The sequence below is a fragment of the Paroedura picta genome, chromosome 2 (genome assembly GCF_049243985.1).
Source record: "Paroedura picta isolate Pp20150507F chromosome 2, Ppicta_v3.0, whole genome shotgun sequence".
NCBI lineage: Eukaryota > Metazoa > Chordata > Lepidosauria > Squamata > Gekkonidae > Paroedura > Paroedura picta.
In genome coordinates, this window is record NC_135370.1 from 118,292,384 (window position 1) to 118,309,028 (window position 16,645).

Sequence of the window (16,645 nt, forward strand, 5' to 3'; positions counted from 1 at the left end):
TGTGCAACTTCAAAGCAAGAATCACCAACTAAACTTAATTAACAGTTTTATGATCTCAACTTCCCTATTTCTTCATTTCAAGGCATTTAGATGATTTAGCAAAATGTGGTTTCTTTTTAGACACATTTTGCAGCATATAGGAGGGGCAGATTATATAGGATTATAGTATTTGGTTTCCTTTTGTTAGGATGATGTTCTACTCTTTCTTCCATAGTCTATTGAAGTATAAATATCTGACTGGAAAACAGTCACTGATTCTTGCCTTTGAAAAGGGTATCCAAGCCAACAATAGACCATGAACCTGAAATATTAGTGAGATTCACTTTAGAAATCTATGGTGAGGGGATGTTATGGGGAGGCCATCAAACAAACAACAAGATCTCTTAAATGTATCGCCTGAATCATCCATGACTATCTTCCATCACAAACAAATGAGTTTTTGCTTCCACACAGTTCACTCCCCGGCAAAGGTTCGCAGGTGGGTGGCAAGAAAGGAGCAGGGCCGCCGCGTCTTTGACATGGTGGCTCTGCTCCTTTCCCGGCAGCCAGGACTTACCTTGCTGGGAGTGCAGAGGCAAGGACGGCTGACTGTGTGGACGGCCGACTCACCGGAGCTCTCCTCCTAGGATGGGCCAAGTAGCCAATGGGGAGCCGCACTGTGTGCCACTTGGAGGGGCGAATCAGAAGCCACTCCAAGTTTTTATCATGGACAGGGCCCGCCCTTTCTCCTCCCCGTTACCCCTTAGGGCTTTATTTATACTGGTCCACAGGAGCGGTTTACAGATGTCACGATAATAAAGCATTCCCTCCCCCCTTTTTGGGATTATTGGTGTTCTGATTACTATTTATGTTCAGGTAGATTTGTGAGAGGATGGACATGGTGAATGGACCACAATGAGTGCTTTTGTGTGAATCGTAAGGCAAACAATGATCATGGATGCCTAGCTGATAGGGTGCTTCATCACACACACACCACTTGGTTAAAACCCAAACACCAGAAAACACAAATTGGGGTGTGTCTTGGATGCATTATCTCAAAACAGATGAGGAACGTGAACTGAACATTTCGTTTTATCTTGGGAAATGGAGATTTGCAGTCTCACAGCAATGCAACCCACACTATTTTTTTTAAATATTGCAGGCAGGAAATGGAGAGGGGAGGGCGGGTATGAGGGCAGGACAATGCTACTGAGACTGTCATGCATTTCTTCCTTCACACGGGCTTGCCTCTGGTTGCTCCCTGATATAAAATGCAATAAGGAATGCCAAATCCAGATTTGGCGATTTCCCTCATCATGAGGCGAAACTGGGAAAAGCTCATGCCAGCCCCTGGACAGCCTCAGGTTGCTGATGACATGTGGAAGCAGCACTAGAGGCTGTTCAGGGTCAAATTCCTCATGCAGAAACAGTCCTGGTGTCTTTCACAGTTACTTCAGAGTAGGGTTGGGTGCTTTGGCACCTGAAGCGGATAGTCTCTCCCGGTGCAGCCAGCGCTGTGCTGCAGGAGGGGAGGGGAGGTGTGGGTGTCAGTGAGCCAGCGGGTGCACACACACAGGCGTGGAGCTCTGCACCTGCCTGTGTGCGCCCACCAGCATACTGACCCCCGCGCCTCCCCTCCCCACCATGGTGCAGTGCTAGCTGTGCTGGGAGAGGCCAGCCGCTTCAGGCACCAAAGAACCCAACCCTACTTCAGAGCTCTCCAAGCCCCACCTAATTCACAGGGTATATGCTGTAGGGACAGGAAAAGAAAACAGTTGTAAGCCAATTTGCGTAGTGAAAAGCATGGTATAAAATCAAATCTTCTTCTTCTAAACAGAAATGCCATTCAAATCCTGCCTACCCCTTAGTTATGACTTAACCACTCTAAACCCTGACTAATTAACTTACAAACCTCTAAACAGAAACAATGTGAAGCAAGGGATAAAGAACTTGTACAACTTGGAAAGGACCCCCAAATTCTTGGTTGACCCTAAAATGAGTAAGTAATTTCACAAAGCTTAATGAATGAAAAAGGTGCCAGTTTTCTCCAGCAAGGCTGGCTCTGGGGACAGCAAACTAATTAAATCCACCCTGCACCTGGCTTTCATTAGTCAGACAATAACCCAGCAACAGGATTCCGAGTGATTGGTACCTTCATTTCAAAAGGTGTTGCCAGTGTATATTAGTCATTCTCTACGTCCTGCACTTTATATGTTTTAAAACAAAGCAAAAGAATACCAGTTTCCTAAAATCGCCTATGCAGTAACTAATCAACAGGATGAAGTATGAACAGTATGAAGAAATTAGCTGCAAGAAGTAATCACATCAGTTTTAAAATATTGTAAAGTGCTTTGAACCTTATTAATAAAAAAGCAGGGTAAATATGTTTTACATAAAATAGTGTGAAAAATAGTGTGGGTTTTCTAAGTAGTATCTCTTTCTCCCTCTTTCTTACATTTGTCACATATCTGATAACTATGCCATCTGTCATTAGTGATCAAACAGTTTCTTCTCTTATAAAGGTAAAGGTAAAGGTAAAGGTATCCCCTGTGCAAGCACCGAGTCATGTCTGACGCTTGGGGTGACGCCCTCTAGCGTTTTCATGGCAGACTCAATACAGGGTGGTTTGCCAGTGCCTTCCCCAGTCATTACCGTTTACCCCCCAGCAAGCTGGGTACTCATTTTACCGACCTCGGAAGGATGGAAGGCTGAGTCAACCTTGAGCCGGCTGCTGGGATTGAACCCCCAGCCTCATGGGCAAAGCTTTCAGACAGCTGCCTTACCACTCTGCGCCACAAGAGGCTCTTCTTCTCTTATAATTCTGAGCAAACAAGCCATATAGTGTTTAGGGACTTGGGCTATGAAGCTTAGGCCTTAATCTTTGTCTCTGCTATTCCTTATCCAGTTTATCCTAACAGAACTATTGAATAACGTCTGAGTGAAAAACCTCATGATTAATGGACTTCATAACTAATCAGTTCCTGTACTACAATCTTTACTACTCAACACTGTTCTAGTTTTCCTTGGTTCTGAATTAGGCAGTCAATTTCTTTAATAGATTCTAAAAATGTAGCAGGATTTAAGTATTTGGTTGCCCTGCACCCCCATGCATTATGGTTGAATAAATGCATATCAATATAAGATTGCAAAAAAAGTTATCTTTATCCAGCCATGTGTGTAATACATCAATATTCTTTTTTTTGCAAAGAGATTTATATAATACTAGGGGCAAAGCCTGTTGCACCCAGGAATCTAGTGGGCATTAGCACATACCCCTACACTGTGACCTTCCTGGGATCTGGCCCTCCTCCCCCTGCTCCCCACTCGATCTTGAGGTCCAGTATGGTGAAGTGGTTAAAGAGTAGAATGTTTTTGATTCCTGACTCCACCGCTATATGCAGCCACCTGGGTTGCCAAATTCCAGGTGGGGGCTGGGAAACCTTCAGGAAGATGAAAGAGAGAAAAACAGGCGATAGAAGGTGATGGAAACCAAAGAGCACTCCAATGGCCAGCTGCAGGGCCACAGAGAGATGTTGTGAGCCCAGGTCCTGTTAGGGAAGACTTCCCAGAGGAAAAGCCTTGCCAGGAGCTCCCATCTTCATGCAAGGCTCAACTGGATGAGAGCTTAGCCAACCAGATGTTCAGCAGGCAGAAACCTCTGACCAGAAGGGATTGAAGCTGCAAACAAACCAGGACTTAGATTCCAAACTTGTTGCAGGAGCTCTTCATTCCTCTGCCCATCCTCCAACTGCAGCTTCCTGTCTTGTCAGTCTACCTGGCTCTATTGAGCCAATTAAGCAATGCTAGCTATGTGTTGGAAGAAAGCTCCAGTCAAAAAGGCACCATACTATGTCAGCAAGACAGTTACTTACTGCAGAAGCCTCAGAGCCATTACAGAGTGAGAATGGAGAGGCTGCTAGCAGCCTATATTAACTTGAGGCTAGGAGGCCTGGGTTCTGGACGCGACCTGCTCCTTCTGCTGATGCCCTTCAACTGCCTGAAGGAACCTTTGACTCCCTCATTGTCAGATTGCAACTTGAACTGATTTGCCCTTATTGACAGAGTACAATTTGCACTGCTCGTCCCTCACTGGCAGATTGCAATTTGAACTGATTGGTCCTCAGTGGCTGAGTGTTATCTCCCTATTGGCAGCACCCCCGGGACCAATCAGATAGGAAATGAGAAAACAAGTGAGAATCAGGTAGGAAGTGAGGAAATGCATGTATTTGGGTTTTTCTTCATGCCTGCCATTTTGAGTCATTTGGGCATGCATCCTTCCTTGTGACTGTCCTCCCTCCCTCTCTCTTCTTCCATTCTGAAAAATCTGCTATTTCTATCATTTGAGAAAAATACTATCCAGAATTCATTCACTTTATTAATATATGTAGCATTTTTTAACAATGCACCAACTGGGCACCTCATACTCTTATGGTCATGTGACATTTACAAGAAGAATCAAAATATTTCTGGGTGATAGCATGTAAACTATATAATGAAAAAAAAATTAAAGTGAATCATATTCAGTTTTTGGCTGCATGAATTACAACAATCATTTTCAGCTTGTATGAGTGTTGTGTGAAGATAAAATTGGGCTGAGCAATATTAGGTAATTTGATTGTATACATTCAGAGACACTACTCCGTGTTAATTGTCCGGTGTTATCTATACCCACACATTGTCATGATTTGGAGGCCATCATTACCATAGCAACCTGCACAGTATAACAAACTCACAGTGTTTGCTTGAAATACATTTTGGCAGATGTTGATTTTAATGAAAAAAAAGGTTAAGTGGACTTCAGTGTCTCAGTTGCACAGCTCTCTACACCCAGAGGAGTGTGAGCCCTGAAGAAGTCCTATAAGAGGTGTTTTGCTCATGTAAAAGACGTCTCCAAAGTAGGGGAGAGGAAAACACTTCAGATAGGTTTTCAGGGTTGTGTTGTCTTTGAATACAAGGGTGGGAATATATGAATGAGGGGGGTGATATACAAAACTATTGCACAGACTCACTCGTTCTTTATTATGATTTTTCATCAACTCTCTTTTATTAAATTTCCTGAGGTTCCCTGTATCTTTCACTTGGAATATACAAAGAGCAAGCCTTAGACCTTATTGTGACATTTGGCTTTTTTTTTTTTGGCCTTGGTATCCCTCAATGTTACAGGATGTCCTACATTCCTCATTATGAGATGATCTTCTGATAATTATAATCTGACTTACCTATTTTACCTGACATTTTCCTGAGTGTCTCAGAAACTGAGAGATAGATAAATAGATATAAATTACCTTTTATGTCATTAAAGGTAATCTATCTCAAAGATTGAGGCTGAAATTTGTCAACTCCTATGACACACTCTCTAGTTTCCCTTACACTGTTATATATACTTTTGTCATTTTCCACAGGATGCCAAGGCAATATGATCTTATTTTGATATACTGGGTAAAGGCCTGTGATAGTAATGTGTTTATTATTCATACCATTAAAACGATAATCACCATCTAGTTCATACCAGCCAGCAGAAAAGAAAAAGGCCAGTAAGACATGACTCACTGAAAATAGTTTTTTTTTCTTTATACATTACTGTTCTACCCAATTCCACATACTTTAATAGAACTTAACTTCAGAAGTTTTGTCTGAGTTCCTGATGTGACGTCATCAATATACCTAATTCTCAATATGGCTAAATTTGTGGATTCTTAAACCCAGAGACTGGAGTCATGATTGAACTAGGGTGTCTATTTTTACTGGTATTTCTCAATATTGGTATTGGTATTCAGCTTTATTTTAATTTATTTAATTTATTTTTTTGCTATTTTTCCAGCTACTAAAATGGCAGGGCCTAAAAAAATGCCCAAAATACTTGAGGGTTTTTCCCCCCAATTATTTTAACCAAAGCACAGCCAACTTATGTACATCCCATGGAATTTCAAGGCAAGAGACGTTTTTTCATTCTCTGCCTCTGTGTAACAACCCTGGATTTCCTTGGTGTTCTCCCATCCAAGTCTCAACCATAGACCCTGCTTAGCTTCTAAAATGCGATGGGACTGGGCTAGCCTGGGCCATCCTGGTCAGCTTCCCACTTGTACTTTCTTTATTTTTAAAAAATGCTGAAAAGTGACATAACTTGCTCAGTTAACAACTCCAAACTCCCCGAAGTTTTACCTGATATGATTAAAGATATTGTGGATTTTGAAGGAGCTTACAAGGAAGAGACCATAGAACCCCTTAGTCATAACCAGTATAGTGCACTATGGACAACTAATGTTGAAAACCAATACAATACTAATGCACTCTGAGCATGCCCCATCACATTAAAACAAACAAACAAGCAAGCAAACAAACAAACAAAACAATGGGTTATCAACTAAGGGAGAATCCATATTTTCATTATTGATTAAAAAAAAACCTTTAAATGCATTTAAGTACTATCCTATGTCTCTCTTCTTTTGATGAAGTCAAATCATGTACTCAGTTGCATTATAACAGAGCATCATTAGTCAGTTGGTTATGTATGAAATGGGTTCACAAGAAACAAAATAAGACACAGTATAAGGCTACATAACAAATATTTCTAGCATTGCCAAAATAATCTAATAATTAAGTACCTAAAATATTATCCTGTACAAATTACTAGGAAAAGATCTTTCAATACTTCTACATCATTTCATTGAAAATTGGCCAGTAAAATTTATTTTATTATTGCTTTCTTATTATGATCTAACATTATACCATTAGAAAACATTTTTCAGCATAAATTACAAAATGTTGCAAAAATCAAACAGTAATCTATGTTGAGCTTGATGACCTCACTGACTGAAAGAAATACTGATGTTAGAGCTTGTTCAAAGATCTATGAGTATGTAATGATTAAAGAAGGATTATTCTTCCTGACTGAGCTATCCAGCCATCTCCTTTGAGGAGCACAAGAAGAACACACTTGGCATTTCCACATTATGAAATGCAAAGTAACTAAACAATGAAGCTTGTAAATCAACCATTCAGATCACTCCTAGCTAGTCTGAAGTTTGAAGAAAGGCTGCTTAAAACATAACATTTTCGCTGGCAATTTAGCTGCTTGTGCATTTTAAATAATAAATGAGTAGCTAAATCAAGTGCATTTGAGGATGTGAGGAGAGTTTCCTTCTTCAGAATATTTTATTTTCAGCACCATATCAAAAGTGCACAGATAGGCCACCATCTACTTGGTCCCAAGCAATGGTACCAGTGACTTGTCAAATTCTCATGTTATAAGACTTGTCAACATAAGTTCTCCATTTTATCTTCCCAACTGCAAACACATATCTCAGCCTATCTCAGCCCAGAAATGGCAAAATCTACTTGCAAACAGTTGCTGAAGTGGATTGAAACTGCATTATTTAGCATGTGTGAAAGTGCCCACAGGCACAGAGGTATCAGAGACTGTAGATTTCTTGGGAATAGAACTGAGAATTCCCCAACTCTATAACTTAGCTGCAAAGTCAACAATGAATAATGAAACTGCCCTATTCTTGTACAGAGAGAAAAGGAGAAAGTAAAAATAAGAAGAAATGATGACAATTCTCCATTGCCACTCTTAAGAGATGACATGTTTATTTTATGGTATGTGGTAGCAGTTCTTTTAGTTGTGGTACCCAACTCTCCTTGTTGTGCACACATATTCCGCTGGGTCCTTAGGTAAGGCCAGAGAAGGGCATTAAGATCTGGGCTCCTCCCAAAGGTCGACATCTTGCTTCCTATTAGCTCCCTGAGACGATTACATGCTTTCTGTGAGCAGGCTTTGGGGGAGGGGAGTATTATTCTGCCAGCATATGCATAAGGTTTTGTGGGGATTTTATTGTGTGATTCAAAATGTTGCAATCTGCCACGAGACAGCTTTGGGAGTGACGGGTTATACGTCAAATTATAAATATATTTTTTTTGTCAGGCCTATAAGCCAGGGACCTTTGAGAAGGTGTGATGGAACTCTCCTCATTAGCTACTATAGCTGTAAGGAATACTGTAAGGAAAAAGACAGATTTCTTATAAATTGAAAAATACAGAAGAAGTATCTGCTTCTGACCATTTAGAACAGTTTTATGAAAATGTTATGTCCATGGAAGTAGCTCATTCATTGATGTAAACATAAATGCATGCAGGGAGGCATTAGGGGATCTTATAGAAATTTGGTGACTGGATTAAGATTTATGTAAGAAACAAGATAGTTATGAGATTTTTAAATAAGGTATTGAATTAGGACTTCTTGACTAAAGAAATTATGGGCTAATTTAAGATCATTACCCTTAGAAAACACTGTAGGGCAAATAAGTTTCAGGGTATAAGAACTTTGTCTGTTTGTAGAAAATCCTATTTGATCTGTGTCTATTTGGAAATACTTCTGGGAAAAGCTTCCTAGATGCACCTTGTGCCCTTCTATAAAAGCTTTACTCAGTGTCATTTAAACTGTCTAAGATTTACAACAGTAACTGAAAGTGCTGAAACTGGGCTCATCATAAGAACCCTGCCAATAGTACTGCTGGTCTAGAAGTGCAGCAAAATCAAGGCAGACCCAATTTTTTTCATATAAATTTTACATTGAAATTCATTTCTAATTTGGACTGTTAACTATCTAAAAGAGATGTGTTTAAAAAAAGAAGCAGGAATTCATTCTGCTCTATCACATCTGCCACATTAGTTTAGTCCAAGTACCAGAAACATTACATATACAAACAACAACAAACACACACACATTCAAAAAATCCCCTAAAACATAGCAATGAGGAAAAATAGCATCTTATATTTTGGTTTAATAAGATTTCTGAAATGATGGCTTTACTGACAGTTTGAATAAGTGACATAAATATGAAGAAGGCTCTTTCTTTCATTATCTGACTTGATGTTAATAAACAAATCCTACAATTTATACTTGTTTAAAATTAAAATTTAAAAAATTATTTTAATTGGGAAAATGACTGTCATTTGTCTGGCTCGCCAGATCCATTTCAGCGTTGGGGTACAACTAAATATCAGTATCTGTGGAGGTGGGATTACAAACCCATGCAGAAGCATGGCTGAACTCTGTCATGAGATCAGAATCTGCAAAGTAGTTCTGGGCAGAAGTAAGGCATGAGGTCAAAATCACAATGCACAACATAATCTTTTAGGGTTGTTGGGTCCCTCCTGGCAACTGGGAGGGGTTAATTGGGAGATTTATCAGGAGGCCCATTTGATGTACAGCAACATCGCTGCATCACTACCGCCCAGGACACATAAGTGAAGTCATCACATCTGGGATAGCAGGGTTATGCTCTAGCATCTGGGCCAAAACTCTATGGTAAATTTGATTTCTACCAAAGAGTTTTTGCCCAAATATCAGAGAATTACCCAACATCCAAGCTATGATGATGACACTTCTGCATCACATGGGCAGTGATAGAGGCATGACACTGCATGTTGAATGGATCTGCCTCTTTTGGGGGCACCAGTTCATCCTTGCCAGCCAGCTGATCAGTGGTGGGGAAGGAAGGCCTGATAGGAGAGGACTTCTGTTAACCTGATATTTTTTATACCATGGATTTCTCATTCTGAATGTACAGCTGGCCATGTGTTCTGTGGTGCAGAGAAGACTGGGTAAGCATCTTTCTTCATATGCAGGCATCTTGGAATTGCACACAGAGGAAGGCCCAGAGTCTGGATTCTTCACCATGGATCTTCAGAGTAATTTTGAGTAAAATAGATCATTAAGCATCAGGTAAAATAATTTCAGTGCACTGAACAACACTAGTAATTCAGACTGATAAATCTGCAAGAAATTACATGTTTACATGATAACTACCTGGATTTATCTTGTGAATAATAGTCTGCAATGAATATGTATATTGGTATTCTAATTCTTCTAAGAGTCCAGTCCAATATTTGTTGCAATTGCAATTGAATACATGTCAATTTTATTAGCATTTTACTAGCTTCTCACAGTAAGCTCCAATCTGTTCTTTAAAGCCCAGAGACATTTTGAATCTTGATGCAAAGACAGATGTCCAATATTGAGCCTTGGCTTGAAACATAGCAAGGAGTACTTGGCCAGCCACCCAGTTCCTTAAGGTTGCAAATAAAAAAGCTCAATTTATAATGTTAATGTCTTCATTGCTGGCATCTACAAAATCAAGAGTTTGCATTACAAACAGGGGGGAGTTGGTGAATAGAATTTACTTTGCTGGTATACACATAGTAATATGGGAAAGGAAAGTGCTTACTTCTGCTCATTTCTGCCCCCTCATACCTACTTCTGGTGATACCTGCTGAAAACATGGGCATCATGTTTAGCTGTTATTGCAACTCAAAATGTAATATGAACTCTATTTTTTCTGTGACATCTGGTTATGTCCAAGCATTGTTATAGTATGGGGACAGGGGAGGGATTACTACAAAAAGAGTTTAAGACAGATTTCTGCCAGCCTGTGTTTTACAGAACCCTAAATCATAGGCATAAACAGTATGTACACAGGATAGCCTTTGACTATTAGATATATGGATAAAATATCCTTTCATAAACTGATTATCCAAGTAATTCCAGACTCTTCACTTTGATTTAGACTGGAAGTTCTCCAGTAATAATAATTGGAAAATTTAACAACTTGTTCTTCTCTGTGAATGGACATTAAATAGCCATTGCTACAAAAATAAAACCAATGTCTGCTTGTTGGCTGCAGAAGAAATGAAAGAAAGTGAACAGGGAAATTATCTGTCCTTCACTTATCTAGTAATAGCTTAAAAAGAAGACTCTCTGGGCAGGATATGATAAAAAAAACAGGTTGAAATAATAGAACTCATACACACACACAGAGAGCACTTCAACCATAAATAGATTGTATTGTATTGTATTGTATTAAGCAAGCCTTAAGTTAAAATTGTGGAACCACTAAAGTGGAACCATTGATTCCCTGTCATAAGAACTGGTTGAGAAAGGCTTAGTAGAAGGGAGTCATGGTACCCAACTAACTACCTATTAAAAAAAAAGGTAAAGGTATCCCCTGTGCATGTCTGACCCTGGGGGTGACGCTCTCTAGCGTTTTCATGGCAGACTCAATATGGGGTGGTTTGCCAGTGCCTTCCCCAGTCATTACCATTTACCCTCCAGCAAGCTGGGTATTCATTTTACCAACCTCGGAAGGTTGGAAGGCTGAGTCAACCTTGAGCCAGCTGCTGGGATAGAACTCCCAGCCTCATGGGCAGAGCTTTCAGACTGCATGTCTGCTGCCTTACCACTCTGTGCCACAAGAGGCTCTAATAATACTTAAGAAATTAATAATACTTAAGAAAAAATAATACTTAAGAAATTATTGTAGGGTTTAGATATGGTGGGGATAAGTTTGCCATTTTTATCTTAGGGCATGTGATAACAGCAGATTTAGTAAATTCTATTTGAATAATTGAGGAGTTTTAAGAGAAACAATATTTCATTAAGTTGAAAAACATCCTGAATTTCACTGAAAAGGAAATTTTTGACAATGAGTCTGCATAGTCCCAGCCACAATGTATTCTTTTTCCATACCTGTCTCAAATTAAGAATGGAAGAAATCATGATCAAGATCTCGGATCTTAGAAAGGAAAGCAAATGAAGGTTTCAAGGATAGGTTAATATGTTTTATTCAGGGTGTGGATTGTTTGATATTGTTACAGCACTAATTCTTCATCTTTAAAACTACAAAAAGATTACAGTATTCACACAAGGCTTAAATACCAACAAGAAGGCTTATGTTCTGATGAATTATTCAAGCATCTCATTTCCTGATTAATGTAGAACAAAGTTTATTTTATCTAAATTACCACCATCACATAAAGAAGGATCATTGTAAGATAAAGAGGAAGAAGTGCATTCTTCATTCTGTATGTGTTTTGTTTTTGTTGATTTTGGCACCATACTCTTTCAGTTCATCCAATTTCAGCACACATTTTTGTGCCTTTAATTTCTTTTCTTTTTTTCTTTTTGTTGTTATTTACCCAATTTTATCTGGCATCTTTTAGACTTCAGTTATTTACTGAAAGCTAGTTTTGAATTATTTTTATCCCTGTGTATAATATTTCTGCCAATTTTCTTTGACTCCACAATTTTCCCCCACCTCCAGCTAACTTTTTGATGACTTATCATCATAAAATCACAGAATCATAGAGATGGAAGGGACCTCCAGGTCCATCTAGTACAACTCCCTGCACACTGTAGAAACGCGCAACTACCTGCCCACCCACAGTGACCCCAATTTCCTGCCCAAGTGATTCCCCCCACCAAAAATCTCCAGAATCCAGCCTGGCCCGGAAGAAATTCACCTACCCTCCCACTCTGGCAATTGTAAAGCAATGCCAGAAGTAACCAAAGTTTGCAGATAGCTTCTATTTTCACCTACATTTCAGTCCTAGTGTAAAAAATAAAGAATTTGAACTTAGATTTTTTTTAGTTAGCAATTTCACAAATAACATCAAGAAAGAAAATAGTGACATTACCAGACTCAAAATAAAATAGGATATGTCCTTTGCTATATTTGACTGCTTTTGTTCCCCTTACTAGATTAGAGTTTAAACCCCACAATTTTAGTAACAAACTAACAATTGTTTCAACATTTGAAAGATGGCAGATGATGGTTAGGCAGAACTCTCACTACACTATTGGAAAATGCTTTGTTGGGGATATAAAAAAGCTTTAAGAAGAAAACAGCTTTCTCTTGCACTTCCATCCAATTACTCTACAAAGGGGCTCAATTCTTAACATGCTGCAAATCAGAAAATCCAATCAAACTATGAATTCCCACTACACTTCTGGACTTCGCCATACTATAGTGAAAATACACAGAATGGGAAAACACTTTTATTTTCTGAATTGCATTGCCTCTGTAGATTAATCATTATTCAGCTGATGGAAGCTGTCTATCCACTGAAGTGAAGGATATATATATATGCTTGGAGAACACTCTTCCACTAAGTCAAAGCTTCTCCACAGCATCTCATGGCCATACTTCATGTATAGTTGTGATTTATAAGGGTTGTAATTTGACCCAGCAACCAGGAGCCAAATTCAGATATCCTAATTTGTTATTTTACAGCTTGAACAAATATTACCAAAGGGAAGCACAAAAAGCACAAAAATCATATCTATATTCTCATAAATCCACAAACTACTGCCTGTTTCAGCTCTCCAGCACATTCAGACATCATAAACCCATAATGTATCTATAATATGAACATACCTGAAATCTGGGGTGTGCGACCTTCTTTCCTCTTTTGCACTTGCTCAGACCAGTATTGAACACTTTGATCTAATCACAGTTTTGGGGGGGATGCCCAAATACAAATATGTTTTTGCTGATCACAAAACAGTATGCTATACCAAAGTTTATTTGTGGGTTAGAATCCAGGTTAGACTGAACATTTCCTGAATGAGGAAATTCATTACCTTAGCTTTGTGTGCTAAGAGGGAGCGGGGGAGAAGGGAACCCGTTTGTGACCATAAGAAATTGTGTTTCATTCATGCCAAGGGTGCAGTTTTCCATGATCTGTGAATACAATCCAGTCTAATAAAGATGGAGTCCAGTGGCAAATTTAAACTCAACAATGTTTTATGCTGGGTATAAGCTTTCGTTTGCATACATAGTTCTTCAGATATCTTATCTGATGAAATGTGTGTGTATTCCAGAACTTATCTGTAACCTTTAATAAAGCTGGTAAGGCATGCTGGGAAGAAGTTTGGAAGAAGTTCCAACCCGGCAAGGAGGAGCTAGGAGGGAGGGTGCATGGCCCGGGTCTGTGGGCCAGTGGTGGTTGGGAGCCCCTGCCAGAGCTCCCGCTGCCCCAGAGCTCCCACTGCCAGAGCTCCCACTTGCCAGGCCTTGGTAGAGCAGTTGGGGTGGCAGGAGGAGGATTGGACTACCCCCACCACCACAAAAAGGCCCACCGAGGCCTCTCCAGGCCTTGGCTGGCCTGCCTAGTGCAGGGGTGGGATGGCCTAGCATCCATTGTATTTAGGGATACAATGGGCTTTTCTGCTAGTACCCAGCATAAAACTTTGATGGTCTCTTAAAGGTGCCACTGGACTCAAACTTTGTTCTGCTGTTTCAGATCAATACAGCAAATCAGCTTCTCACACTTGAATCTACAATCTAGTCTATGACACTAAAACTTAACCAGTTCTAGCCCCTAACATGGTAAGCACTAGAACTTTGTAAGCACAAGAAGTTTCCATTCCTGATGCCTGAACCAGTCAGCCATGTTCACTCACCCCCATTAATGACGATGACTATGATATTAGAAAGCCTATGAAAAGTGATTTTCCCCTCTCATTTTCAGCATCTCAATGGATCAAGTCCTAACTCCTTGAGATTGTCTAGCTGTGGGGCACAAAGCTGAAAGTTGCAGGCAAGTTGCACAGAAATCCTCAAGAAACAATGCTTGAATTGCATCCAAACCAATTGTTACAGCAACTACAAAACAAGAGTCTCCTAATGAGGGTTAATTGACAATATATATTCAAGGGACTTCAGAATTACAAATTTTTACTTTGTCATGGAGAATGGCCAATAAGAACAAGAAATTCAGAACTAAATTGTTAAATTAACTTGAAGCTAATTAGAGCTCAGACTTTAAGCATGATTTGTTTTGTTTGATGTGGATTTAGGAAGATTGTTATATAAATACTCACAGCCAGCAATGACATGCAGCATGGAGAAGCTGACAAAAAATAATTCAGAGTTATGGGAGGCATTCCACATATTTTGAAGGAATATTTAATATAGACACTGAGAAATATTATAAACTATCTTTAACCGCTCCTGCGTAGCAGATAAAATAAAGCCCTAAGGGCTATTGGGGAGGAGTTAGGGCAGGCTCTGTCCATGATAAAAACTCAGAGGGCCCCTCCAAGCGCGTCCAAGTGCCACTCAAGGGCTAAGCGGCCAATGGGGAGGCGTGCAAAGCACCTTCCAATTGGCCCCTCACCAGGACAGACCAAAATTCCATTCACCCAGCCCAATCTGGCTGCCAGTCTACTCCTGACCACCGCAGGGAGAGGAGGTCAGTAGGGCTGCCAAGGGGGATGAGAACACAGGCTGCACCAGCCCTTTTCGCCCCAAGGCTGTCCTAACTGTCATGTCCAACTGCAAATTGCCTCAGAACCCTGACAGAGCTGGTTGTCACATACTACCTCTGTCAACACATCTGCATTAATGGACCACAGATAGGCAATTAGTCATTCCTTCGTGCTAGTAATCTCCTTCATCTCTCTTTCCAATAACTTGGGTCTATCCACATACTCAAGTATTTGGCCACACCATTTCATAACTATTTAACAATAGTTAACAGGCATTGACTTTTCTTGGGAAATGTCCAGTTCTCATAAACAAACCCATCCAGCCATTATTTGGGCTTCCAGGTTACAGTTTTGCTATGAAAATAGCCTTTCATTCCCATTTTGGTGTGTTCAGTGATCAGTACATCTGTGCTATTTGCTGATTCCTGATGTCATCCTTCACTGCCACACTGCTAGTCATGTGTCAGCCCCCTCTGATCCGCAACTCTTCTGAAATATCACCTAACCCTACACTGAATCCCTCCGCTTCTCTCCATTTTATTTCTTACCCCAATATTTTCCTCAATAAATGTACTTGAATGTAAGGTAAGTTTATTTAAAAGGGTTTCTATCTGGAAAATAGACCCCACAAATATTGGTAAAATGATCTACCAGTTACCCAGCCTCTTGCTAATATATTCAATAAATATTCAAATTCCCCACAAGGGATCCATTTTAAGTAATATCAATAACATCAAACATTTACTATTTGAATTAACATTTTGACCATAATGCTACAGATTGGTCACATCCAGATGGGGACTCTGGAGGTCTCAATATTTGTTGTTGGTTTCCCTCAACCAAATCCATTTTGTAGGCCTTGCAGAACTGTCAGAGCCCAGATCTCCTCTGGGAGTTCATTCCACCATGTCGGGGCCCAGGCAGAGAATGACGGGCCTGGTTGAGGCCAGCTTTGTTTCCTTGGGGACAGGGATAGTCAGCTGGTTGGAATTGGCTGGGTTAATGCTCTTTGAGGGGCGTAAGCAGATATGCGGACCCTCAAGTATACTGGGCTGAGACTGTATATGGCCTTAAATGTAATTACCAAGACAAGCTTGATGTGGGATTCAACTGGTAACCTGTTGGAGCTCGGGCCAGATGTGGGCCCTCCAGGTTGTTCCCATGCGAATCCTAGCACCTGCATTCTGAACCAGTTCACAGAATCACAGAATCATAGAGTTGGAAGGGGCCATATTGGCCATCTAGTCCAACCCCCTGCTCAACGCAGGATCAGCCCAATCAGTTGTAGTTTCCAGAGCAGGGATAGAATCATAGAATCATAGAATCATAAAATCATAGAGTTGGAAGGGGCTATACAGGCCATCTAGTCCAACCCCCTGCTCAACACAATATCAGCTCAAAGCATCCTAAAGCATCTGGTTCAGAATGCAGGTGCTAGGATTCGCATGGGAACAACCTGGAGGGCCCACATCTGCAGCCAACGGAAACAGCATCCTGCCCTCCTCCAAGTGACAACCTTTCAAATACTTAAAGAGGGCTATCATGTCCCCTCTCAACCTTCCTTTCTCCAGGTTGAAGATTCCCAAGTCCCTCAACCTATCTTCATAGAGCTTGGTC

General features: G+C 40.3%; 1 protein-coding gene across 10 annotated transcripts in view; it reads right to left on the reverse strand.

Moving 5' to 3' along the window:
- Positions 1–16,645, reverse strand: part of LRRC4C (leucine rich repeat containing 4C) — a 1,070,267-nt gene that overhangs the window by 768,060 nt on the left and 285,562 nt on the right. The gene's annotated exons all lie outside the window — the stretch shown is intronic.